This window comes from Pan paniscus, chromosome 9, assembly GCF_029289425.2.
Source record: "Pan paniscus chromosome 9, NHGRI_mPanPan1-v2.0_pri, whole genome shotgun sequence".
In the NCBI taxonomy this organism is placed as follows: Eukaryota; Metazoa; Chordata; class Mammalia; order Primates; family Hominidae; genus Pan; species Pan paniscus.
The window spans coordinates 48,421,803-48,449,546 of NC_073258.2; the positions used below are offsets into that span (position 1 = coordinate 48,421,803).

Here is a 27,744-nt window from a genome sequence, read left to right on the forward strand (position 1 = left end):
TCTTGGTTTTATTCTCCCTCTAGCATCTGTTTTTTCTTTTTTTTTTTCTTCCAACTTTTATTTCAGGTTCAGAGGGTACATGTGCAGGTTTGTTACATGGTAAACTGCATGTTATGGGGGTTTGCTGCACAAATGATTTTGTCACCTAGGTAGTAAGCATAGTACCCAAGAGGTAGTTCTTCTATCCTCACCCACCTCTCTCCCTCCTCCCCCTAGTAGTCCCCACTGTCTATTGTCCCCCTCTTTGTGACCATGTGTTCCTCAATATTTAGCTCTCACTTGTAAGTGAGAACATGTGATATTTGGTTTTCTGTTCCTGCAGTAATTCACTTAGGATAATGGCCTCCAGCTGCATCTATGTTGCTGCAAAGGACATGGCTTCATCTTTTTTATGGCTGCATAGTATTTCATGGTACTTATGTTTCCTGTTTCATAGATGGGAAGTGGCCCTTTCTTTTGTGAAATGAAGGTAGATGGTAGCTGAGTATCACCCCATGTTTTCTCTCCATATCTTTATGTAGTGAGTAAGAAGTTGGTAACTCGATTGGCTCCCCGGTCAGTTTGGGAAAGTTACTGATGTGTTAACTGCAAAAATGTGGGAATGAGTGGCCTAGATGTTTTTTCAGGACCCTCTCCTCTAAAATCCTAAACTCCCAGACCACTGAAGATAGTTCTCGGAAGGAAAATATAGAGACACAGCTCAGCCAGTGTGGGGTGAAGTGGGCACTGTTGATCCACCACACCCTGCACCCCCACCACACACAATGCCTTTGAGTTTGGGCCTCTGCTGCAGGGTGGTGAGCTCCTGGCCTCCCCTTTGTCCCTCAGTCCCCCATGTGCTTTGCGGGTCTGGCCACCTAGGGCCCAAGCTTCTGTCACTGCTGCTCCTGCCCAGGGGCCAAATGCTCCTGGCTTTCTGTCCCAGCTCAATACAAGGTTCCTGCAGACAGTAGGTGCTCAGTATCTACTGAATAAGTAAATCAATGAATTCCCATTTTACCTATGAGAAAACTAACTCACCCCCTCCTTAAACTCCTTGAAGACAGGGATATGTACTCCCAGGGTCGACCATGAGTCCTGGTGAGTGCTCGGGGGATAGTTAAAATCTGTTATTTTGCTAATATCACTTGGCTAACACGTGGCAGAAATTAAATGTGAATCTAAATCCTCTAACTCCAGTCCACTGCTGTCTCTCCCCACTGTCACCACAGAATGGTAGGACATCCATCATCAGGAGAGGTGAGATTTGGGAGCAGGACAACCTTTCTAGGCCCCTCTAAATCAAACTCAGCAGCACAAGCATGAGCCAGGTCTTCCCTCCAGCAGCGATTTTATTCTTGTTCACACTGGCAGATAAAGAGGGGTAAATGTGAGCTGTCTACATGAGGTGCAGTTTTTACACTTCATCTTTATTTTTCTCAAAGTAATTATTGCACTGAGTTTAAGACGTCAAGGCCAGGTGCGGTGGCTCACGCCTGTAATCCCAACACTTTGAGAGGCTGAGGCGGGAGGATGGCTTGAGGTCAGGAGTTTGAGACCAGACTGGGCAACATAGCGAGATCCCATCTCTACAAAAAATTTAAATATTAGCTGGGAGTGGTGGCATATGCCTGTGGTCCCAGCTACTCAGGAGGCTGAAATGGCAGGATTGCTTGAGCCCAGGAGTTCGACGCTGGAGTGAGCCATGATTGCACCATTGTACTCCAGCCTGGGCCACAGAGCAAGACAATGTCTCAAAACAAAACAAAACAGAAGAAATCAAAGAGCAGAGTGCCATGGCTCACACCTGTAAGCCCAACACCTTGGAGGCTGAGACAAGAGGACCGCTTGAGGCCAAGAGTTCAAGACCAGCTTGGGCAACATACTGAGACCCTGTCTCTAAAATTAAAAAAAATTCTTGTAAATAAAAAACACAAAAAGTCCCATGGGAGAAGGGAAAGCATCAGGAAGAATAGCTAACAGATGCTGGGCTTAATACCTAGGTGATGGGATGATCTGTGTAGCAAACGACTGTGCCACATGTTTACCTATGTATCAAACCTGCGCATCCTGCGCATGGACCCCTGAACTTGAAATACAAGTTGGAAAAAAAAGAAAGTCAAAAGATACTAAAAACACCTTTAACAAAAAATAGTAATACCTTCCTTCCCTTTGCCCCAGAGGTGACCATAATCACTTTGTTGTATGTATTTTATGGTATTTATCTTCAGATGTCTACAGAACAGGTTTAGTCACCGTCTCCATTTATTGGTTTGACCCATCATCTCTGGACCAGCCTGACGAATGAGCAGTTAGCTTTTTAAAGTACTTCCTGTTCCCCTCTTCTACTCAATGTAGTATACCTCTTGCTTAAGTTAACATTAAATGTTTATCTTATTATGATTATGTGATTTTTATTCAGTTGAGCCCATTGAAACCAAGATATGTTTCTTTTCTTGTACAACTTTTTGTTTCCCCTAAAGTTAGTAATCAGGTCTCTTTCTTTTTTAAAATTTGCTTACTATTCTAGATACCTAACAATAACTTTTCTTAGATCTTCTAAGAGCCTTTTAATATTTCCACACACCAAGAAATTCAGATAATCTACCCATTCCATTTTTTTCTCACTGATCATCCTCCTGGAACCCTCTGTCCTTCTCCTTTTTTTATTTTTTTTTATTTTTTTCTTGAGATGGAGTCTCTCTCTGTTGCCCAGGCTGGAGGGCTGTGGTGCGATCTCGGCTCACTGCAACCTCTGCCTCCCAGATTCAAGCAATTCTCCTGCCTCAGCTTCCCGAGTAGCTGGGATTACAGGCACCTGCCACCACACCCGGCTAATTTTTGTATTTTTTGGTAAAGACAGGGTTTCACTATGTTGGCTAGGCTAGTCTCGAACTCCTGATCTCAAGTGATCTGCCCACCTTGACCTCCCAAAGTGCTGGGATTACAGGTGTGAGCCACCATGCCAGGCCCTTCTCCTTCCATCTGGGCTGGTTTGCTTCCATTTTCCATCATCCTGGGAGTTTCCTCTGCCACTCTCCTGTGTTGGGATCCCCTGGTTCCCCAGGCCCCTCTTTCTTGGTTTTTTCCAAGAAAGTGGGAAGCAAACCTTTTGAGAAACTGCATGTCATTGCCTCTCGGCCTTTGGGCTAAGATCAAGTGGAGAAACTGCATGTCTAAAAATGTCTTTATTTCCCTTCAATACTCAATTGATAATTGAGCAGAATATGAAATTATAGGTGGGAATCATTTCCCTCAGGATTTTGATGCCTCACTCTATTTTCTTCTAGCTTCTGATGTTTTTATTGAGCAGTCTGAGGCAATTCTGATTGCTGATCCTTTGTAAAAATCTTCTTTTTTATCTCTCGGGAAGCTTTTAGGATCTTTTCTTTATCCCTCTAGTTCTGAAATTTCACAATGATACGTAGGCCTGAGTGGGACCTTTTTTCCTTCATTGTTCTTGGCGCTCAATGGACCCTTTTATACTGGAAATTCAGATTCTGCACTTCTGGGGAAAGTTTTCCTATTACTTATTTTAATAGTTTTCTCCCCTCCATTTCTCTGTCTTCTCTTCCTGAAATAAGGCAGACTAAGGGGGAAGGGAGTAAGAGAAGATACTATTTTAGACAGAGTAGCCAGCAGTCTCTCTGATGAGGTGATATCTGAGCACAAACCCAAATCAGTATCCTCTCATCTCTGAGAAAAATTGTTAGACTTTTTCTCTCGTTCCTTGCTCTGATTCTTTTTCTTTTCCATTTCCTTTGTCCATCTTTTGTGGTCTCCCTCCTGTCGAGAGACTTCCCTCATGTGTCTAGTGATCCTTGGCTGAGTGTGCACATTCAGTGGGAGGCAAAACCTCACACTGTACCCCAAATATATACACAGTTATTATTTGTCAATTTAAACATTTTTTTAACTTGAGCAACAACAAAAAAGAGAGAGACACTGAAAGCTGATGGGAAGCTCTGAGTGGGTGCAGTTTGTCACCTGCAGATTTTTCTTTTTTTTTAGAGACGGGGTCTTGAGGTGGGAGGCAGGACTCGGCTCTGGAGGTGGGGCTCACATACCGGACCAAATTGAGGACTAACTAAAACAGGTCCAGAAGCAGCTTTCCATAAGACACGCCCACAAGGGTGCTATGTCAGTTTACTGTTCCCATGCAACACCCAGATGTTACCACCCCTTTCCAGGGCAATAACCCTGACCCTGCAATGACCACTCTCATCCTAGAATCTCTGCATAAACCACCCCTTAATTTGTATATAATTAAAAGTGGGTATAAACATGAGTGCCTCTGAGCTGCTACTCTGGGTATAAACTGCCTCTGAGCTGCTACTCTGGGCACACCGCTCTGCCAGCAGCGGTACCTCTGCTGCTGCTGTGCACGGCCACTTCAGTAAAAGTTGCTGTCTAGGCCAGGCATGGTGGCTCATGCCTGTAATCCCAGCACCTTGGGAGGCCAAGGCAGGTGGATCACCTGAGGTCAGGAGTTCAAGACCAGCCTGGCCAACATGGCAAAACCCCATCTCTACTAAAAATACAAAAATTAGCCAGCCGTGGCGGCGAGTGCCTATAATCCCAGCTACTCAGGAGGCTGAGGCAGGAAAATCACTTAAACCCAGGAGGCAGAGGTTGCAGTGAGCCGAGATCGCACCATTGCACTCCAGCCTGAGTGACAAGAAACTTTGTCTCAAAAGAAAAAAAAAAAAAAAGTTGCTGTCTAACACCTCTGGCTTGCCCTTAAATTCTTTCCTGTGTGAAACTGAGAACCCTCCCAGGCTAAGGCCCAATTTGGGGGCTTGCCTGTCCTGCATTAGTCTCACTCCCACCCAGGCGGGAGTGCAGAGGCACTAACATGGCTCACTGCAGCCTTGAACTGCTGGGCTCAAGCGATCCTCCTGCCTCAGCCTCCCCAGTAGCTGGGACCACCAGCATGCACCACCATGCATGTTGTCTTTTTCACTGGGGAACTCCTTCCTGTGGAATTGCTTCCTTTCCCCAGAGAGGAATCTCCCAATCTTCCACCTGGGGGTGGTGAGGGGGTGTGCAACTCTGGAGAGAGTGGGAACATCATCACTCATTCATCTGGACTTGCACTTACCTCTCTTCACTCTGCCTTCAGTGATGTCCCGAAGTTCCTGGGCCTTTCTGGGATTCCACAGGGCAAGCTTGTTGGCTTTCGGTGAGCAGTTCCTTCTGCGGACCCTGCAGTTTCCGTCCCTACCATCCCATCTCCGGTCCATCGATGACCCCTTGCCCATTCTCTCTGTCCTCATGATTTCAGTGGGATTTAAAGACAGTGCGCAGGTTAAAATGTATCCAACCCACTATGTTTAACCAGCACATGAAATACTCTAAAACAAATTCTAGCAAACAGATGAGGCTAAGAAATTTTTTTTTCAAGAAAAAGAAAACCCTTGCAATCTATCCCTCCTGTCATGAAACCCCTGTACTTGACAATCATGGAATTTTATGGGTGAAGTGAACTCAGACATCATCAACGCCCACTAGCTCATTTTACAGATAGAGAAACTGAAACCCAGACTGCAGAAGTAACTTGCCCAGAGTCACAGAGCCAGTGAGTGGCAGACTAACGAGTCCGCAGTTCCCACTTGGAATCCTGTACCTCTCCACTCAGGCTTCCCAGAAGAGTCCCTCTGGCAGTAGAAAGATTTTCCTCTTGATGGGGCTTTCGAAGCAAATGCTTTTTTGCCCTCTGGGCCAGTCTGACCCGGATCAGTCCTATCTGGAGAAGAACCATGAGAATGAACTAGACACTGTTTCTCGGCAAGACCAGGAGTGTTCACGGCATATTAAACAAAGATCGTTTCTTAAAGGACAGAGTCAAGATAACAAATGTAACTTAAAATAAACCTGCAGTCAGATTACCAATTAACACCTAAGTGTATTTAAGCAGAAATAAATTTAATTGTCTAATTAATTTTTCACCAATTAAGTCCATTTTCACATGTTGCGTTTTACGCTGCCTTGGCAATGAAAGTAATTGGATCCCTTTATAACCATTTTCCACTTCCTGGTTTGCTAAGTAGTTCAATGCTGTTGTCTATAGAAGATATAAATTGCCCCAAACTGGCCACATTGCAACTTTATGAAGTTCATAAAATACTTCTATTTGGAGGATGGGAGATGAGGAGAAGCTGCAAAGATGAAAATGACAATTTGTGGAATGGCAGAGTAGAAAGGGTGCCTGCGGTAGGCAGCCTCTAAGATGGTCCCCAATGATCCCTGCCTCCTGACGTTCACACCCTGGTGAAGTTCCCTCCCCTTAAGTGGGGCCTGGACCTAATGACTTCCTTCTAAGATGTAAAATACACGCTGGGGCTGGACGTGGTGGCACATACCTGTATCCAAGCACTTTGGGAGACTGAGGCGGGAGGATTGCTTGAACCCAGGAGTTCTACACCAGCCTGGGCAACATGGTGAGACCCCATCTCTACAAAAAAAATAAAATACAGGATAGGGCACAGTAGCTCACACCTGTAATCCCAGCACTTTGGGAGGCCACGTCTGGCAGATCGCTTGAGAGCTCAGGAGGTTGAGACCAGCCTGAACAACATAGTGAAACCCCATCTCTACAAAAAATACAAAAAATTGGCCAGGCGAGGTGGTGCACACCTGTAGTTCCAGCTACTTGGGAGGCTGGGGTGGGAGGATCACCTGAGCCTGGGGAGGTCGAGGCTGCAATGAGCCATGATCGTGCCACTGCACTCCAGCGGGTGACAGAGCAAGACTGTGTCTCCAAAAATAATAAAATAAAATAAAATAACAAAAATTTTTTTAAAAATGTAATGAGTAAAATACAGCAAAATTGATGGGATATTACTTCCAAGATGGGTCATAAAAAGATTTCTAGCCTTACTGCTCTTGCTCACTCTCTCATTTTCTCCCTCTATCTCCCCACCCCCTCTCTCTTTCGCTCTCTCTGATCATTCAGTCTGGGTAAAACTATGTCTTGAGCAGCCCTAGAGAGAAGCCCAAGTGCAAAGGAACTGAAGTTTCCTGCCCAAAGCCATGTGAGTGTGCCTGGAAAAGGAACCTCCTGCCCTAGTCAAGCCTCCAGAGACTGCAGTCCCAGCTAGGCCACCCCAAACTGCTGATCTTCATCAACTCTGTGATGTAATGATAAATACTTACTGCTTTAAGCTTCTACGTTTGGGGATGATTTAGTATACAGCAATTGTGGGGAGACCTAGGTATGAATCCTGACTTTTCCACTTCCTTGCAAAATCACTTTGTATGAGTCCCTTAACCTCTCGTTATTTATTTATTTATAACAGAGTCTCGCTCTGTCACCCAGGCTGGAGTGCAATGGTGCGATCTCTGCTCACCGCAACCTCCGGCTCCCAGGTTCAAGTGATTCTCCTGCCTCAGCCTCCCAAGTAGCTGGGATTACAGGCACTCGCCATCATACCCAGCTAATTTTTGTATTTTTAGTAGAGACTGGGTTTCACCTTGTTGGTCAGGCTGGTCTCGATCTCCTGACCTCAGGTAATCCACCCGCCTCAGTCTCCCAAAGTGCTGGGATTACAGGTGTGAGCCACTGTACCCAGCCCCTTAATCTCTCTTAATTACTCCCGTTTCCTCATCTGTAAAATGGGGATAATAACCATACCTAACCCCACAGAGTTCCATGGGCTTCAAGAAGGAAACTAGCTTTAAATGGTCGTTAGGCATTAGATATTTTTATCTACACTATCTCATTTTTTTCATATTTCAAAGGAAAAAAGAATACATGGAAAGTGTCTAGTAAATTGGAGCACCATGCTAGTATTCTTAGAGCCAATTCATTCTATGATTTATTAAAACATTGTTTAACCAAATATCAATCTTGGATCAACTTTAAATAAACCATATGTCTTTAAGAACCGATGGGTTTTAATTAGTTTCTTAATTAGCATGTGAGAAGTTTGCAAATCTATTGGGTTTGCTATCAAAATCAGAAGAATAACCTTTATATGATTCTCACATGAGGAGCCAGGGCCGAGGCGCCCAGGACCCTCAAGTTAATATGACCCAAGCTCAACTCTCTCTGATAAGCCCCTAATCAGGAAGGCTGAGCCTTATTAACAACACCACTCTCCTCCTGCTCCACCAACCTGGGAACCTCCAAGTCATCCCCCCAGAATCCTCTCCTTCCACTCTTTACCCCCACTCTTGTCATCAAATCCTGTGATTCTAATTCAGGGACATTTTTTCCCCACCACCACCCTGCCACTGTTTTAGTTCAGACTAATTGCCTTCACATTTAATCATTAATCAAGTATCTATTGACAGTGCGTGATGCTTCAGAAGTTGGGCTCTGCAGGCCAGGTGCGGTGGCTCATGCCTGTAATCCCAGCACTTTGGGAGGCCGAGGCAGGCGGATCACGAGGTCAGGAGATCAAGACCATCCTAGCTAACACAGTGAAACCCTGTCTCTACTAAAAATACAAAAAAAATTTAGCAGGGTGTGGTGGCAGGCGCCTGTAGTCCCAGCTACTCGGGAGGCTGAGGCAGGAGAATGGCATGAACCCGGGAGGCGGAGTTTGCAGTGAGCTGAGATTGCACCACTGCACTCCAGCCTGGGTGACAGAGCGAGACTCCATCTCAAAACAAAACAAAAGAAAGTGAGCTCTGCATGGGAATACAGTAGTTAATCAGGCCCCCTGTCTTCAAGGAACTAACACGTTTCCTCATTCAGTTTTGCAAAATTCAGCTGAACTAGATTGATAGTTATGAGTAGGCTGCCTTGGGCTCAGTCTTGGCCTTTCCACTTACTGTGTGTCCTTGGACAAGTTACCTAAAGTCTCTGTACTTCGGTTTTGTCACTTGCAAAACAGGGATAATAATAGTACCTATGTCACAAGGATTAAGAGAGTTAAAATATGTTTAAATGCTTAGAATAGTGTCTGGCAATCAAAAAATGTTAGCCATTGCTATTTTTGGACCATAACCTGTTTTCTCTCTGTAGGCCAAACCATCCCTTCCAGAGGCGCCTGACTCTTCTTCCTAAAGAACCATTTAGCCATGTCATTTCCCTAACAAACGTCACTAACGTATGTCTTAGCATGGCCCATCTGTCTCTGGCCCTAGGCCTCCACCCTAACCCCATCCTTTCCCCAACACTCCACTGAATGTGTCTCACCCTTGCCAAAACATGCCACTCTGAGCCTAATCATGTGTCTTTGTGCCAAGACAAATGAGGCATTAAAGAGAAGACAGACTTGTGGCCGGGCGCAGTGGCTCACGCCTGTAATCCCAGCACTTTGGGAGGCCGAGGCGGGCGGATCACGAGGTCAGGAAATCAAGACCAACCTGGTTAACGCGGTGAAACCCCGTCTCTACCAAAAATACAAAAAATTAGCCAGACGCGGTAGCGGGCGCCTGTAGTCCCAGCTACTAGGGAGGCTGAGGCAAGAGAGTGGCGTGAACCCGGGAGGCGGAGCTTGCAGTGAGCCGAGATAGTGCCACTGCAGTCCGGCCTGGGCGAAAGAGCGAGACTCTGTCTCAAAAAAAAAAAAAGAGAGAAGACAGACTTGTTCAAGGGATGACAAGACAGAGCCCAAGATGGCGGCTGGACGCTCCCCTTCTCTTTCAGGCTCTGTAAGGAGTGGCTACTGCAAGAGACAAAACAGGCTGGGACTTCACTACTCTATGGCAATGGGTAGCACAGGTCTTAAAATGGCGGAAATGTTTGCTACCAGGAAATATCAGATGGGAAGAAAAGGAATTAGACCTTGTTCTTATCTTGCTTGGGAGCATAGAACTGCCCCTGCTGTCATCAGGGAAAGAGAAGAAAGGAAGAAAGAAAGAGCTTGAGCTTCAGAGTAAGTGAGACCTGTGTCCAAATCCTGGCTCTACCTCTAGCTAAACAAGCACTGTAACCTCAGTTTCTTTGGCTAGAAAATGGGACTAAGAATGGTTACTTTGTGGAGTTGATGTGAGAATTGGATGAGAAAACTTATGTGAAACGTACGCAGCACACCACAGGCTCCAGATAAGATATTACCTTCCCATTTTCTCATGCCCTGTTGTCCATGCTGTTGAAATATCCCAGCTAACCTCATCCTGTCTGCCTGGTGAACTCCTACTTGATCTTCAAGTCCTAGTTCAATGTCACTTGCCAGAGGAGCCTTTCCTGGCTTTCTGGGGCATAGTTTGTCACTCCTGCCACTATCTCCTCCTGGACTGGGAACTCCTGCAGAGCAGGAATAACAACTGAAACAACCTTTGCATCCTCAGAGCCTAGCATCATTCAAAAATAAATATCTGGGCTGGGTGCAGTGGCTCACGCCTGTAATCCCAGCACTTTGGGAGGCTGAGGCAGGAGGATCACTTGAGCCCAGAAGTTCAAGACCAGCCTGGGCGACATAGTGAGACCCTGTCTCTAAAATAAATAAATGGGCCGGGTATGGTGGCTCACGCTTGTAATCCCAGCACTTTTGGAGGCCAAGACGGATGGATCACTTGAGGTCAGGAATTCAAGACTAGCCTGGCCAACATGGCGAAACCCTGTCTCTACTAAACAAAAAGTAGCTGGTTGTGGTGGCGTGTGCCTGTAATCCCAGCTACTCAGGAGGCTAAGCCAAGAGAATTGCTTAAACCCAGGAGGTGGAGGTTGCAGTGAGCCGAGATCGCGCCACTGCACTCCAGCCTGGGCAACAGAGCAAGACTCCATCCCCCAAAAAATAAAAAATAAAAATAATTAAAAATAAATAATATAAAATAAATAAAAATTAAAAAAAGAAAAAATAAATATCTGTTGGGTAGCGTCCTATGATTTCCATGTAAAAATAAAGGATTCTTAAGTGCTTTAAAATATTTCTTATTACAGCATTATTTGTAATAGAGAAACTTTGGAAGCAACATAAATGTCTAATAATGAGGGGTTAAGTAAATTATGGTTTATCCTCATAATGTAATGTATGCTGCCATGAAAATCACGTTATAGAAATGTGCTGTTGGCATTTCTCAGTATACATTATGGGGAAAGAAGCAGGTTTCAACGCAGTACTATGTACAGAATGATCCTGTTTTGTGATAAAAATATAAATGTTTATGTATGCATAACAAGGTCTGGAAGGACCCAGTGGTTGTCTCTGGGTGGGTGGAATTTGCATGTTTCTTTTCCTTCCTTATGCTTATATGTATTTTGTGATTTTTCTATAATGAGCATAAATTACTTTTGTAGTAAGAAAAAAAAAATTTTAACTACCAAAAATTGTTTTTCTGATTGTAATGCATTTTCATTGTAGAAAATTTGAAAACTATGAAAACTATAAAAAATAAAAGATAATTATGCATGTTGTTCCACCTAGAGAGCCTGTTAACATTTTAGTATAATTCTTTCTAGTCTTTTTTTTAAAAAAAGCATGTATGAATTTTTTAAACTACTTGAGATCAAACTGATCTATAGCTTAAGATCCTGCAATTTTTTATTACATTGTGAATATTTTCCAAAGCTATTACAAATTGTAAATATTAGATGTCTCACAAAGGACTGGAAAAATCAGCTATCCTGGGGAGAAAAAAATAGAAGAATCAAAAAGAGGGTTCATGGCCTCCCAAATACAGCACAAGACATTTTAACGTCTTCTCTAGCCCTAGAGAGGGCTTATATTGTATAAAACACTTTAAAATATTCCATATTAGCAATTTTAATGGTAAATTTTTTGAAAGGGCTTTTTATAATTTTGCTATTGAATTTGGCTAAACATACTCATTTAATTTACAACTGGCAAACAACTCACTGAATTTACAATTGGCTATAATTTCTCAGTGATTATTGTGCCTATTTGGGAACTCGGGGAAAATTGAGAAAAATCCAACCTACGAATTGTTTTCAAATATAAAGAAACACAACATTTAACAATTAATGCAATTAACACAATGTTACATTGTATAGATTTTTAATTAAACTTTTTTATTTTTACAGTTTTCATAGTTTGGAACCAATAACTCTTTTCAGATCTAGGACTTGGGCTGTGTCTCCCCTGACTCGTGGAGAGAACATCCTGCTTTCACTACAGGGCAGCCATGGCAGAAAACACCAGAAACTTCCAGCAGGGGTGGGAGCCACTTCAAAGGCTAGCAATAAGGAAAGCCAATTTATTCAGCAGAGTTGGTTTTTCTGTGCCAACCTCCAAATAGAAAGTGGGAAGGTTTGGACAGGGAATTCCTGCTCCAGAAAGTTTTCGCTTCTCAAGTACAGAAGTAAAACTGGGGAGAAGGAGGGAGAGGCAGAAAAGGAAAAACAGGAAGGAGAAAGGAGAGAAAAGGCTAGAGAAGGAAGGAAGGAAAGGAAGCAGGGAAGCTACCTATCATTCATTCATTGCTTATTATGTACCAGGCACTAAAGCTAAGAACTATACACGTTGTATCTCTTTCAGCACTCACTAGAACCCTATGAGAGGAGACTGTTGTCACTCCTATTTTACAGATAAGGCTCCAGAGGATCAGAAAGGTTAAGTCATTGGCCTAGGGTCACACAGCTTAAAAGCGACAGAGCTGGCCCAAGGCTGTCCAACACCAGGACCACTACATTAACCCTTATATCATACGGCCTCCCCAAACATGCTTGCCCTGTCTGTCCCGCCTCCTAGTCCCAGAATAACAGAATTTAAAGCTGGAGGAGACCTTTGACATCAGCTTTCAGTCTCTACCTTAACTGAAGCAGGCTCACAGGAAGAACTTTGTCCCCTGTCTGCATCCTGCTGAACAACGCACTTCCACCCTGTCTCACGTCCTTACATCCCCAGGGCCACTGTGCCTGGCCCAGAAAATGTGCTTAGTAGGTGTTTGCTGAATTAATGAATTAAATAAATCTCTCGTTTTGCTGAGAAGGAAGGCCAGAGAAGGAAATTTGGGGACCACACACCGGGGGTAACTTGCTTAAGGTCATCAACAAAGTAGCAATGACAGACTTTAGTTTAGAATCTGGGCCAATGCTTGTTTCACCTGAATTCGCACTGTTTCACCTGAATTTGCATAGGGTTTTCACCTTACATTATCTCATTTGGTCCTCATAACCACCACGTGATTATTACCATATGTCATCCAACCTAAGGCCATCAATGGGACATACCACTGTTTTCTTCAACAATAGGAAAGAGAAAAACACTGCCAGATATCGCTGGGAGACACCATCAATTGTAAGAGGCATCCCTACCAAGTGGGAAAAAAAAACGTGTGGTGTTATCCACATTTTGCAGATGTGGGAACAAAGGCTCTCAGAAATGAAGAGGCGTGTCCCAGACATAAAGCAATTAAGAGTCAGACGTGTGTGATTCAAGCTAGTCCTGGGCTCCCTCAAAAACTGTACCTTAAGGCCGGGCGCGGTGGCTCACGCTTGTAATCCCAGCACTTTGGGAGGCCGAGGCGGGCGGATCACGAGGTCAGGAGATCGAGACCATCCTGGCTAACACGGTGAAACCCCGTCTCTACTAAAAATACAAAAAAATTAGCCGGGCGTGATGGTGGGCGCCTGTAGTCCCAGCTACTTGGGAGGCTGAGGCAGGAGAATGGCGTGAACCCGGGAGGCGGAGCTTGCAGTGAGCCGAGAGTGCGCCACTGCACTCCCGCCTGGGCCACAGAGTGAGACTCCGTCTCAAAACAAAAACAAAAACAAAAACAAAACTGTACCTTAAGCCGGGCGCAGTGGCTCACGCCTGTAATCCCAGCACTTTGGGAGGCTGAGGCGGGTGGATCACCTGAGGTCGGGAATTCAAGACCAGCCTGACCAACATGGAGAAACCCCGTCTTTACTAAAAATACAAAATTAGCCGGGGTGGTGGTGCATGCCTGTAATCCCAGGTACTCGGGAGGCTGAGGCAGGAGAATCAATTGAACCCGGGAGGCGGAGGTTGCAGTGAGCCGAGATCGCACCATTGCACTCCAGCCTGGGCAACAAGAGAAAAACTCTGTCTCAAAAAAAAAAAAAACTGTACCTTAAGGCACTGTGATCTGATGCCTTTTTGTTGTTGTTTGAGACAGGATCTTGCTGTGTCACCCAGGCTGGAGTGCAGTGGTGCTATCTCAGCCCATTGCAGCCTCGACCTCCCAGGCTCAAGTGATCCTCTTACCTCAGCCTCCTGAGTAGCTGTGACTATAGGCATGCACCACCACGCCCAGCTAATTTTTGTATTTTTGGTAGAGATGGGGTCACGCCGTGTTGCCCAGCCTGGTCTGGAACTCCTGAGCTCAAGCAATCTGCCCACCTCGGCCTCCCAAAGTGCTGGAATTATAGGCATGGGCCAGTATGCCTGGCTTGATGGTTTGTTTTTTTAAAAAAATTATTGGCCGGGCGTGGTGCAGTGAGGGAAGATTGCACCACTGCACTCCAGCCTGGGTGACGGAGTGAGACCCTGCCTCAAAGAAAAAAAAAATTATTGTTCTGCTTCTTAAATGATCATCCTACAGGATGATAAACACCATGTCTGAGAGCGAGGTCCGTGGTCTCCACTTCACAGCCGTTTTCCGAGTACCTTGCACAATGTCAGGAACAGAGCAAGCCTCAAAACAATATCTAAGAAATGTACAGGAAAGAGTGGGGAGGTCATACCATGAGGCACCTTATAGATCCGAAAAACATGGGCCTGAGTTAGAAGTCACCGACTGTGGGCCCAGCATGGTGGCTCACGCCTGTAATCCCAGCATTCTGGGAGGCCAAGGCAGGCAGATCACCTGAGGTCAGGAGTTTGAGAACAGCCTGGCCAATATGGCAAAACCCTGTCTCTACTAAAAATACAAAAAAATTAGCTGGGCGTGGTGGCGCGCATCTGTAGTCCCAGCTACTTGGGAGGCTGAGGCAGGAGAATCGCTTGGACCTGGGAGGTGGAGGTTGCAGTGAGCCAATATCACACCATTGCACTCCAGCCTGGGCAACAGATCGAGACGCCATCTCAATTAAAAGGAAAAAAGAAGTCATCAACTGTGGATGTTTCCATGTTGCTGACACCAGGCGAGGTAAAGGTAAGTGCAGAATGGGCCGTGTATTTAATCCCACCCTGGCCAGCTACTAGCTATGTGACTTCAGAGGAGTATTGTAACTCTTTGAGTCTCTGTTTCCTGCCAGTAAACTGTGGATAATGCAGTACTCCCTATCTCATGGGACTGTGAGAATTAAATGAGAATGTAAAAGCTAAGAGCTTGGCACATGGCAAACACTCAATCACAGCTAAAGCCAGGTAGAGGAGAAATGTTTGTCTTCCATCATCGCAAATGAAACCAAACTGGCTGGGCATTGGGGGATTTTGTGATCCAGAGCCCTCAGTCTCAGACTGGTCATAGAAACAGGCTGTCCTGCAGCAGAAGACTCCATTCCCACCCCTATCACTAGCAGCTTTCTAAAGATCAAATACACAAGAAATGACAGTTGGGAAATAACCATACACACCAATCTAATTAATAGAATCAAAAACATTTACCTCGATCCACCTAGGCAAAAATGTTTAAAACTCTGGATAGAATAGATGATTTTCTAGGGAAATAGAAAATATTACAACTAATTCCAAAAGAGTTTTTTAAAACACACGCACCAAAAAAGAAACCTACCAAATACTGTAGAATAAATTGAGAATATTTTCAAAGAGCGATACCCAAAAAAAGTGTCAGGTCCAGATGGTTTCATGGGTGAATTCTACCTGCTATTTAAATTGTTCCAGAGCAAAGAGAAAGCAGGAAAATTTCCAAATTCTTTTTATGAAGCCAGCACAACACTGTATGAAACCTGACAAAGAGAGCACCATAGAAAAAAAGGCTCAGTAAATCTGTAAATGCTGGAAGCATTTCCCAGAGTCAAGAGCAAAATGAGAATTTCTACTCACACCACTAACAATGTTAAACGTAACATTATTCTGGAAGTGCTGGCCTATACTGTACAGTGAGACAACCAAAAGAAGCAAGATGCAGGAAAACAGGAAAGGAGAAAGACAAATTATCATCTTTAGATGATATGACTGTAAACCTCTAACTCAAGGTAATTCAGGAATTCACAATGAAATAGTTAGATGTCAATTATCAATAAAATAAGATGACTGTTTATATGACTGATATACAAAAGTTAGTAGCTTTCTTACATGCAATCAACCAGTTAGGAAATATTTTAAAAGTTTCCATTCATATGAGTGATGACACAAAACACAACCAATACAAATGTGCTAAATGGGCCGGGCACAGTGGCTCACGCCTGTAATCCCAGCACTTTGGGAGGCCGAGGCAGGTAGATCACCTGAGGTCAGGAGTTCGAGACCAGCCTGACCAACATGGTGAAACCCCATTCCTACTAAAAACACGAAAATTAGCTGGACATGGTGGTGGGTGCCTGTAATCCCAGCTACTGGGGAGGCTGAGGCAGGAGAATCAATCGCTTTAACCCAGGAGGTGGAGGTTGCAGTGAGCAAAGATCACGCCACTGCACTCCAGCCTGGGCGACAGAGCGAAACTCCATCTCAAAAAAAAAAAAAAAAAGATGTGCTAAATGTATAAGAGGAGTGTCTTAGCAGGAGGATCGCTTGAGCCCAGGAGTTAGAGGCTGCAGTGAGCTATGATCGCGACACTGCACTTCAGCCTGGGTGACAGAGCAAGACCCTGTCTCTAAAAAAAAAAAAGGGGGGAAGAAGAATGCCTTTGAATGCTGCTGAGGGACTTGATAGTCCGAATAAATGGAAAGACATATCCTGGTTCTGAATAGGAAGATGTGCTATTGTAAAGATGTCGGTTTCACAAATCATGGTATTTACAATGATTCCAATTTTTAAAACATGCTAAACGAATTGCTTTTGGAACCAGATAGGCTGATTCTAAAGTTCACATGGAAAAATAAGCATGCAAGAATAGCCAGGAAAAAAATATGGGGGTGGGGAGGGAAAGACAGTGAGGATAGACTACCTACTGAACATTGAAACATACTGTAGTTTCTTAGATATGATACCAAAACCATAAACAACAAAAGAAAAAAATAGATAAATTGAATTTCATCAAAGTTAAAAACTCTTGTGCCTCAAAGGATACCATCGAGAAAGTGAAAACACATACTCATAAAATGGGAGAAAATATTTCCAAGTCCTATATCTGATAAGGAGCTACTATTCAGAATATAAAAAGAACTCTTATAATTTAGCCACAAAAAGACAACCCACTTTTAAAATGGGCAAAGAGTTTGAATAGACTTTTGTCTAAGTAAGGTATACAAATGGCAATAAGCACAGGAAAAAAATGCTCCACATCATTAGTCATTAGAAAATACCCATCAAAACTACAATGAGATAACACTTCACACCTATAAGGAGGCTAGAATCAAAGGGACAAACATTCCCAAGTGTTGGGGAGGATATGGAGAAACTGAAACCCTCATGCATTGCTGTTAAGAATGTAAAACAGCCAGGGGCACGGTGGCTGACACCTGTAATCCCAGCGCTTTGGGACACTGAAGTGGGTGGATCACCTGAGGTCATGAGTTCAAGACCAGCCTGGGCAACATGGTGAACCCCTATCTCTACTAAAAATACAAAAATTAGCCAGGCATGGTGATGCGTGCCTGTAATCCCAGCTACTCAAGAGGCCGAGGCACGAGAATTGCTTGAACCTGGGAGGTGGGGGTTGCAGTGAGCTATGATCATGCCACCGTACTCCAGCCTGGGCAACAGAGCGAGACTCTGTCTCAAAAAAAAGGCAAAAAGAAAAACAGCCAAGGGCGTGGTGGCTCACGCTTGTAATCCCAACACTTTGGGAGAATGAAGTAGGCAGATTGCTTGAGCCCAGGAGTTTGAGACCACCTTGGGCAACATAACGAAACCCATCTCTACAAAAAAAATATTTTAAATAGCCTGGCGTGGTGGCAGGTGCCTGTAGTCCCAGCTACCCAGGAGGCTGAGGTGGGAGGCTCAAAGCAGTGAGGCATGATCACACCACTCCAGCCTGGGTGACAGAGCAAGATCTTGTCTCAAAAACAAAAAAGAAAAAGAGAATGTAAAACATGCACTACTTTGGAAAACAGTCTGGCATTTGTTGGTTCTTCAAAATGTTAAACATAGAGGATAGGTGTGGTGGCTCACACCTATAATCTCAGTGCTTTTAGGAGGCCGAGGCAGGCGGATCACTTGGGGTCAGGAATTCGAGATCAGCCTGGTCAACGTGGTGAAACCCCATCTGTACTAAAAATACAAAAATTACCTAGGTATGGTGGCACACGGCTGTAATCCCAGCTACTCAGCAGGCTGAGGCATGAAAATCGCTTGAACCCAGGAGGCAGAAGTTGCAGTGAACCAAGATTGCACCACTGCACTCCAGCCTGGGTGACAGAGGTAGACTCTGTCTCAAAAAAAAAAAAAAAAGAGTCATTATATGACCCAGTAATTTTATATGCATATATGTATACATATAAATATGTATGTGTGTGTAGATAGATAGATAGACAGATATTCTCCAAGAGATTTGAAAATATATGGTCCACACAAAAAATGTACATTAATGTTCAACAGCAGCATGAGTCACAATAGCGAAAAAGTGGAAACAACCCCGATGTCCATCAGTTGATAAATGGAGAGGCAAAATGTGGTATAACATGGTAGGATCTATACAATGGAATATCAAGTAGCAATAAGAAGGAATGAAGTACTGACTCATGCTACCACATGGATGAGCCCTGAAAATATTACACTAAGTCAAAGAAGCCAGTCACAAAAAGCCACGTGTGGTATGATTCCCCCCTTTTTTTTTTTTTTTTTTTTTGAGACGGAGTCTCGCTCTGTCGCCCAGGCTGGAGTGCAGTGGCGCGATCTCGGCTCACTGCAAGCTCCGCCTCCCGGGTTCACGCCACTCTCCTGCCTCAGCCTCCCGAGTAGCTGGGACCACAGGCGCCCGCCACGACACCCGGCTAATTTTTTGTATTTTTTAGTAGAGACAGGTTTTCACCGTGTTAGCCAGGATGGTCTCGATCTCCTGACCTTGTGCTCCCAAAGTGCTGGGGTTAAAGGCGTGAGCCACCGCGCCCGGCTGATTCTCCTTTTACCAAATACCCAGAAAAGGCAAATCTGTAGAAACCAAAAGTAGAATCGTGGGTGCCAGGGGCTGTGGAGGGAATGGGAAGTGACTGCTAATGGGTATCGCGTTTTTATATGAGATGATGAAAATGTTGTGAAATTAGATCGTGGTAATAGTTACGCAACTTTGTGAATATACTGAAAAACACTGAATCGTATACTTAAAGGGGTGAATTTTATATTTTATAATATGTGGATTATATCCCAATAAAGCTGGGGGGTTTTTTTGTTTTTGTTTTTGTTTTTGTTTTTTTTGAGACGGAGTCTCGCTCTGTCGCCAGGCTGGAGCGCAGTGGTGCGATCTTGGCTCACTGCAATCTCTGACTCCCAGGTTCAAGAGATTCTCCTGCCTCAGCCTCCTGAGTAGCTGGGATTACAGGCACATGCCACCACGCCCAGCTAATTTTTGTATTTTTAGTAGAGACGGGGTTTCACCATGTTGGCCAGGATGGTCTCGATTTCTTGACCTCGTGATCTGCCCGTCTTGGCCTCCCAAAGTGCTGGGATTACAGGCGTGAGCCTCCGCTCCCGGCTAATAAAGCTGTTATTTTTTAAGACATAATATAAAACTTTGGTAAGCAAAGCAGCACAAAAGACCAGAATAGATGCAATTACTGACCAGAATTTTGTACATAACAAAAGTGGCATTTCAAGTAAGAGGAAAGATTTATTATTCTGAAAATTATATCGAAACATTCCTTGATAAGTTATCCATGGGGGAAGGTGGTATTTGGAACCTTAATCTGCTCCTTTCAGATGAATGAAGGACTTAAATGTAAAAAGTAAAACTATAAAAATGCTAGGATAAACAGGTGAGTTTTATAAAATCTCAGAGTGGGAAAGACAAAACACAAAGAACCCCAAAGAAAAAAAAATGCATAAATTTGACTTATAAATGTTTCAAATTTCTACATGGAAAAAAAAGACAAATAGCAAACTGAAAAAAATTATAAAAATATGACCTCATTTTTACAAACTTTCAGTTTCCTTATTATATAAAAATGCTGCATGTATCCCTAAGAAAAAACAAACCAAAAGAAAAATAAACCTAAACAGACCATTTCTAGAAATAAAAATAAAAATATGAAAAGATGTCCAACTTCATTCATAATTAATGCTTATTAAAACAACAACTAGATACCATTTTTCATCTATCAGATTGGCCGAAATAAAACAAGTCTGCTAAAAAAGTGCATGTTCAAAAATGTGAAAAAAAGGGCTGGGCGTGGTGGCTTACGCCTATAATCCCAGCACTTTGGGAGGCCAAGGCAGGCGGATCACTTGAGGTCAGGAGTTCAAAACCATCTGGCCAACATGGCGAAACCCCGTCTCTACCAAAGATACAAAAATTAGCTGGGCGTGGAGGTGCACACCTGTAATCCCAGCTACTTGGGAGTCTGAGGCAGAAGAATCGCTGGAACCCGGGAGGCAGAGGTTGCAGTGAGCTGAGATTGTGCCACAGCACTCCAGCCTGGGTGACAAAGCAAGACTCCATCTCAAAAAAAAAAAGAAAAAAGAAAAAAGAAAAGAAAAGTGAAGAGAAAAAAAACTGGCCCCACTGTTGAAAATTTAGGTCCACACAAAAATCTGCATGGAGATGTTCATAGCAGCTATATTCATCATTGCTTAATCCTGGAAACAACCAAGATGTCTTTCAGTAGGTTACTGGATTAAAAAACTGTGGTCATCCAGACAATGGAATATTATTCAGTGCTAAAAAGAAACGAACTAACAAGCCACAAAAAGACAGAGTAACCTTAAATGCACATTGATAAGTGAAAGAAGCCTATCTTTTTTTTTGAGACGGAGTCTCGCTGTCGCCCAGACTGGGGGGCAGTGGCACAATCTCGGCTCACTGCAAGCTCCGCCGCCCAGGTTCGTGCCATTCTCCTGCCTCAGCCTCCGGAGTAGCTGGGACTACAGGCTCCCGCCACCGCGCCCGGCTAATTTTTTGTATTTTTTAGTAGAGACGGGGTTTCACCGTGTTAGCCAGGATGGTCTCGATATCCTGACCTTGTGATCCGCCCGCCTCGGCCTCCCAAAGTGCTGGGATTACAGGCGTGAGCCACGGCGCCCGGCTAAAAAAAAAAAAAAGCTATATTCTGTATAATTCCAAATATATGACATTGTGGAAAAGACAAAAGTATGAAGACAATAAAAAAAATCTGTTATTGGCAGGGAGCGGAAGCACACGCCTGTAATCCCAGCACTTTGGAAGGCCAAGGCGGGCGGATCACGAGGTCAAGAGATCGAGACCATCCTGGCCAACATCGTGAAACCCTGTCTCTACTAAAAATACAAAAATTAGCTGGGCATGGTGGAGCATGCCTGTAGTCCTAGCTACTCGGGAGGCTAAGGCAGGAGAATCACTTGAACCCGGGGGGCAGAGGTTGCAGTGAGCGGAGATTGCGCCACTGTACTCCAGCCTGGTGACAGAGCAAGACTCCATCCCCCCCCCCCAAAAAAAATCTGTTATTGTCAGGGGTTGCAGTGGGGAGAGAGGGAGGAATAAATAGTTGGAACAGGAGATTTTTAGGACAGTGAAACTATTCTGTATGATACTGTAATGGTAGATACATGCCTTTTATACATTTGTCAAAACCCACAGAATGTACACCACTGAGAAACAGCCTTAATGTAAGCTATGAACTTCTGTTAATCACAATGTATCAGCATTGGTTCATCAATTATAGCAAATGTACCACACTAATAAAAGATGTAAATAATTGAGGAAACTATAGCGGGGAGGGGGAGGTGTACAGGAACTCTCTGTACTTTCTGATCAATTTTCTGTTAACATAAAACTGCTAAAAAAAAAAAAAGGTGGGGGTGGGGAGCAAGGGGAGGAGGAGCATTAGGAGAAATATCTAATTCACGCTGGGCTTAAAACCTAGATGACGGGTTAATAGGGGCAGCAAACCACCATGGCACACGTATACCTATGTAACAAACCTGCGTATTCTGCACATGCATCCTGGAACTTAAAGAAGATTAAAAACAAAATACAATAAATAAAATAAAATAAATAAAAGTTCCAATAAAGCACATTTTAAAAACAAAAAAAATAAAAATAATAAAGACTACTGATTAAAACCAAAAAAATGGTATTATATATTGGTGGTAGTTGTGTAAATTGCTACAACCTCATTTCATTGGAGCAAGATTTGACAATACCTACCTACCAAAAAAATTTTTTTACAGTGTCACTCTCAGTATACCAAACATTTTTAAAAAACACACTTTTTTTTTACCCAGATAAGTCCACTTCTAAGAATTTATCTTTCATATAGACTCACAGGTAGAAACAACGTTTATATAATGATATTCATCAGTTCTGTTGTAATAGCAAAAGATAAGAAATAATCTTTTGGTAGACATAGTAATAGCCCCCCAAAAATGTCCATATCCTAATCCCCAGAACCTGTGAATATGCTATGTTACATGGGAAAGGGATTTAAAGTTGCAGATGGAATTATGGTTGCTAAACAGATGACTTTAAAATAGGGAGATTATCCTAGGTTATCAGGGTGAGCCCAGTGCAATCACAAGGGTTCTTAAAAGTAGAAGAGGGAGAGGCTGGGCGCGGTGGCTCACGCCTATAATCCCAGCACTTTGGGAGGCTGAAGTGGGCAGATCATCTGAGGTCAGGAGTTCAAGACCAGCCTGGCCAACACAGTGAAACCCCATCTCTACTAAAAATACAAAATTTAGCTGGGTGTGGTGGCAGGCACCTGTAATCACAGCCACTCGGGAGGCTGAGGCAGAATTGCTTGAACCTGGGAGATGGAGGTGCAGTGAGCCAAGATCACACCACTGCACTCCAGCCTAAGCAACAGAGTGAGATTCCATCTCAAAAAAAAAAAAAAAGTGGGAGAGTGAGGTAGAAAAGGAGAGTTGGAGTGATGTGATTGGAGGAAAAACTCAACCTATTGTTGCTGGTTTTGAAGACAGAGGAAGGGGCCACAAGCCAAGGAATGCAGGTGTCCCAGAAGCTGCAAAGCACAGCAAAACAGATTCTCACCTAGAGTCTCCAGGAGGGAACACAGTCCTGCAGATAACTTGATTTTAGCCCAGCAAGTCTCATTTCAGACTTTTGAACTGCGGAACTGTGAGATCATAGATTTATATTGTTTTAAGACACTGAATTCATGGCAATTTGTTACAGCTGACACAGAAAACTAATAAAAACCTAAATGTCCACCAGTAGAGGACTGGTAAATAAATGCAGTGTAACACCCTGCGGCCTCAAAAAGAATGATGTAGCTTTATATAAATTTACATGGAATTAGTTCCAGGCTACATTAAGTGGGGGTAAAATGCAAACTATAAGAAGAATGTACATAGCATGTTAGCTGTATAAAAAGAGGCACAGTTTAAAACCTACATAGATCCTTTATGTATATCCATAGAATATCTTCGGAAAGATTCATCAGAACCTGGTAACATTTATTGCCACCAGGGGAAGAGAAATGGGTGACAAGGGTTTCCCATGGGAGAGATGTTTGTTTTTCACTGTGTCCCACTTCGTGCTGTTGTGGCTTTTGTTTCTGTTTTTGTTTTATCATGTTCAAGCATTGCTTTAAGAATTAAAAAAAAAAAGACAAAAAAATGTTTAAGGGAGGGAGTTGTGCTCAGTCTTAAATGAGTTTTTAGTGTTTGAATCAGTTTAATAAGTAATGACGGAGCCCCTTCCCTGTGTGGCACACTATCACCTACCTTTTCTCATTTAATCTTCCTTAACAAACTTGATGGGTCAGTGTTCTTATGATACCCACGGTTGAGGCATTGAGTCACAGAGGGTTAGTGACCAAATTGCACAGCTAGTAAGTTTCACAGTTGGATTTCAAAGCCTGGTCTTCCAGCTCCAGTGTTGTTGCTGGTTCCCACAGCAGTAGGGGTCAGCTTAACCCTAGGACGCTACGACATGGAGTTGTCAAACAGCCATCTCTACTGCTTTTCCTGGCCCTTTTGTAGGTCTCTGAGTTGAGGAGAAGGTCAGCCTCCAGAGGGGCTTTCTGGGTTCAGCCCACCTTCTCCTATTACATCTCTCAGCAAAGCTCCTTTCGGCCCTTCTGGGGAGAGGTGGCTGCCAGCGGTCACTGCGTTAATTGTTCTCTCTGGTGGGCTCACGTTGCAACAGACCCAGTGCAGCCACCTGCTTTCCTCCCGCGGAGCTGAAACCCTAGAGATGACAGGCCTCTGCCTAGTATTACATCTTGATCAAATAAGACTGCCCTGAGATTTATCATTCCTGCAAAAGTCAGGCCGTAGGTGAAGGGGGTGCGTGCACAGAACGAGGACTTCCCTCTTGGGTTTTTCCCCTGCTTGTCGGTAACTTACAACTCTGGGCGGACAAAATCCACCTTCCTGGGCCTCCCTGTCTGGCAGAATAGAGATCATGTTCCTGCGTGGTAGGGACAGATGTTGCTGGCCCATCTACCTTGGAGGAGCTATGTTTAAATATACTCATACTGCCTTTCACGTTGAGGGTCACAAAGCATTTTCAAATGACTCATTAGTGAATTTCAATGTCTAGAAAAAGCAAGAATTATTATTTTCATTTTATAAATAGGTCAAAAGTCACACAATCAATGACAGATGTCGGAAACAGAGGTAAGAATTCTGCTTTTGTCTTCGGCTGAGCCACTAAATCCCACCTCTAGTATCCCTGACAGACCTCCTTTCTGCTCTCCAACTTCTGGCCAAAGACTTGGAATTGGCCTTTATGTGTTTCTACTTAAAGGTTTGAATTCTATGTATGGTTCATATGCCTTTGATATTTCTGGAATTTATAAAAGAAAAGGAGAAGAATGATATTTGATGCTTTTCAGAGATCACGTTGGGACTGAGCCTTATATTGTGGGTCAAATGCCAGTAACGGGGAAAAAAATGGTCACCAGATCTTTAGAAGGTTCACTTTTATTCTCTCTCTGAAAGAATTTTGTCTGTTAAAATTAAGCAGAGTGTATCTTTAGTCACCAAAATGATTGTTGTAGGAATACTGAAAGTCACTGCTTATTGAGCACCAACTATGTGCCAAGCACTGCTCTACTTAACGCATCCACTGTATCGGGTGATTCTCACCAACACCCTAGGAGGTCTTTATCATTCATTGTATAGGTAATATAACTGGGTTCAGAGATAGAAGATGGGATGAGGAGAAAGGTGAGGGAAAGAAGAGAAAGTTCAAAGGAAATTAATTAAAAAGTATTGGGTATATACAATGTGCCAAATGTGTTGTGTTATAATAGGTGTTGGAGATACAAAGATGAATAAAATATCACTCTCAAGGAGTTGATAGCCTTGTGGGACATTGAGGGTGACAGCTGAAGAGGCAAACATATAATAATAATAATAATAATAATAATAATAATAATAATAATGTCAATACAATTCAGTCCAGAAGTATTTATTGAGTTCCTGGTATGTGTTAGACACTGCACTAGTTGCAGTGGATAGTTCCTCTTCTCTTGGTGCTTACCATCTAATAAGAAAGTCAAACATTCATCAAATAATTATACATGCTTAAAATTGCAATTGATTGCAATAAAAGACACCAGATGGGCCACAGCCTGACAGAGGATTAGTACTCAGAATATATAAAGAACTCCTACTCATAGTAAGAGATAATCTAACAGAAGCACTGTCAAATAAACCAATGAGCAACTTAAAAATGAGGAAATGGCCAACAAACAAATGAAAGTGTGCTCAGTCTCACCTGTTAACAGGGAATTGCAAATTAAAACACTGAAAGGCCATTTCACACCCATCAGCTTGGCAAAAATTTTGAAGTCTGACAATACCAAATGTTGTTGAGGATGCCAAGCATGGGAACTTCCATATATTGCTATCAGACTGTGAATGGTACAACCACTTTGAAAAAACTTTTAGTCATGCTGAGTAAAGCTGCCAGTTCCTCTGCCTTGAATCCAGCAATTCTGCACCCAAGTGGCTACTGGAAGACTTACTTTCACACAAGGGGATGGGTATAAAAAATACTAATCACAATATTGTTTCTAACAGAAAAAAAATTAAAAATAAGTTGAATGTCCTTCAGAAGGACATTGGTAAATAAAGTATGGTGAACTCATATAATGGGACCCAAATAGGAAGTGAAAATTGCATAATCTAGAACTATGTGTATCCATGTGACCACATTTCAAGATTATACTGCTGGGTGAAAAAAGCAAGTTGCACAATTATATACTCAGTATAATGCTATTTCTTCAGAGTTTAAAAACATACCAAACAATTCTGTAAAGTGCTTACAGGCACAAATATATGTAGCAAAAATACAAAAGCATGCATAGGAATGGTAAAACTCAAAGGCAGAAAGTGATTACCATAGGGGAGGGACAGAAATGAGTTCAGAAGACTAGATCTGTGAGGTTTTATGTCCTTTAAAAAAGATCTGAAGAAAATAGAGCAAATGTTAAGCTTTGACAAAGACGTGGCTGGGGGAGGGGAAGGCACACAGAATAGTGATTAATTATATTATTCGCTATAGTTTTTTGGTATGCTTTAAATTTTTTTGAATTGCACTTTGACCTATTAAAGGCGAATTCCACTGAGTTGGGGGTGGGTGGGTCAGGGAAGGCTTCTCAGACGAATTGAGTCTTACTTAAGATGACAGCTGAAAATTGAGTAGAAGAGGAAGGGTGGCAAGGTGTTTCAGGCAGAGAAGCCTGCGCTAAGAGGCTGGACTGGGAAGGTGAGGTAGGGGCCAGGGACTGAGACCCCCTGTGTGGCCAGAGCAGGGGAAGAAAGGAGCTGATGTTGAGGGGAGGGGAGGCGAAGGGGGTGTGCACAGACCATGCAGGACCCCACAGGCCATCCTGAAGGCTCAAGCCTCTCCCCTAAATATGACAAAATCAGCAGGCGGCCCAGGGACACTTCACTCGGCCAGATAGCAGAACAGGGAGGGCGTTCTTGAAAAGGTGACTCACATCTTGAGTTCTGGAGGATGAGTAAGAGGAAGCCGGTAGGGGGAGGGGGAGAAGGGAGGAAGGGGAAAATTCTCTGGATAGGGCCTAACTGCAGCAAAGACCTGAGGACCTTCAAGAGTGTGGCCCCAGCGGGCTCCAGCCTCCGAGCCTAGCTCGGGAGGCGTGGTGTAGAAAATGGCAGACTAGGGCATCCAGGAAGACCGGGCGGCCCCAAGCCGAGAGGCATGGCAAAACAGGGGTTGCAGGTGGCTGTTCTGGCAGAGCGAGGAGGATGGATTTGAAGAAGACAGGCGTGCAGGGGAGACCTTTGAGGGGAATGTGTCAACAGCCAAGGGGGACGGGGCGCCGGGGAGGTCTGGATGAAGTGGGAATGAGGATGGAGTGCAGAGTGCCTGGAGAAGTGTTCAGGAGGGAAGGCGAGGCATCGGGACGAGGGGCTGGGCGGTCGCGCCATCTCTGCGATAGACAATAATCGGGTCAACACGCGGCGAGTGGCGGTGCGCGCGGGGCCAACCGCGTGGAGCTGACGGGAGGGCGATAGGATGGGCGCGCCCGGGCTGCAGGCGGGGAGCCGGAGGTGGGAGGTGCCTCTTGAGAGTGGCTCTCCACCGCTGACAGCAAACGAGCTGGTCCGGACGGAGGACAGAGGGGGAAGAAACGGAGGGAGTCGCTGGGGGACGGCGAGGAGTGGGATCGGGGCGGGTGGGACTGGGCGCAAAGGACCGCGCCGACGCCGCATGGCTGCCGGGAATTCAGCTCCCCCGGCCAGGTTGAGCGGG

The 27,744-nt window shown here is 44.0% G+C and overlaps 1 long non-coding RNA gene across 1 annotated transcript; it reads right to left on the reverse strand.

Annotated features, from left to right (window-relative positions):
• Positions 1–1,379: 1,379 nt before the first annotated feature.
• Positions 1,380–10,963, reverse strand: LOC130540631 (uncharacterized). The gene is made up of 3 exons (XR_008954625.2): positions 8,934–10,963; positions 5,081–5,245; positions 1,380–3,553 (listed from the first exon to the last, which is right to left on the reverse strand). It is a non-coding gene; the product is annotated as an uncharacterized LOC130540631 (long non-coding RNA).
• Positions 10,964–27,744: the final 16,781 nt, after the last annotated feature.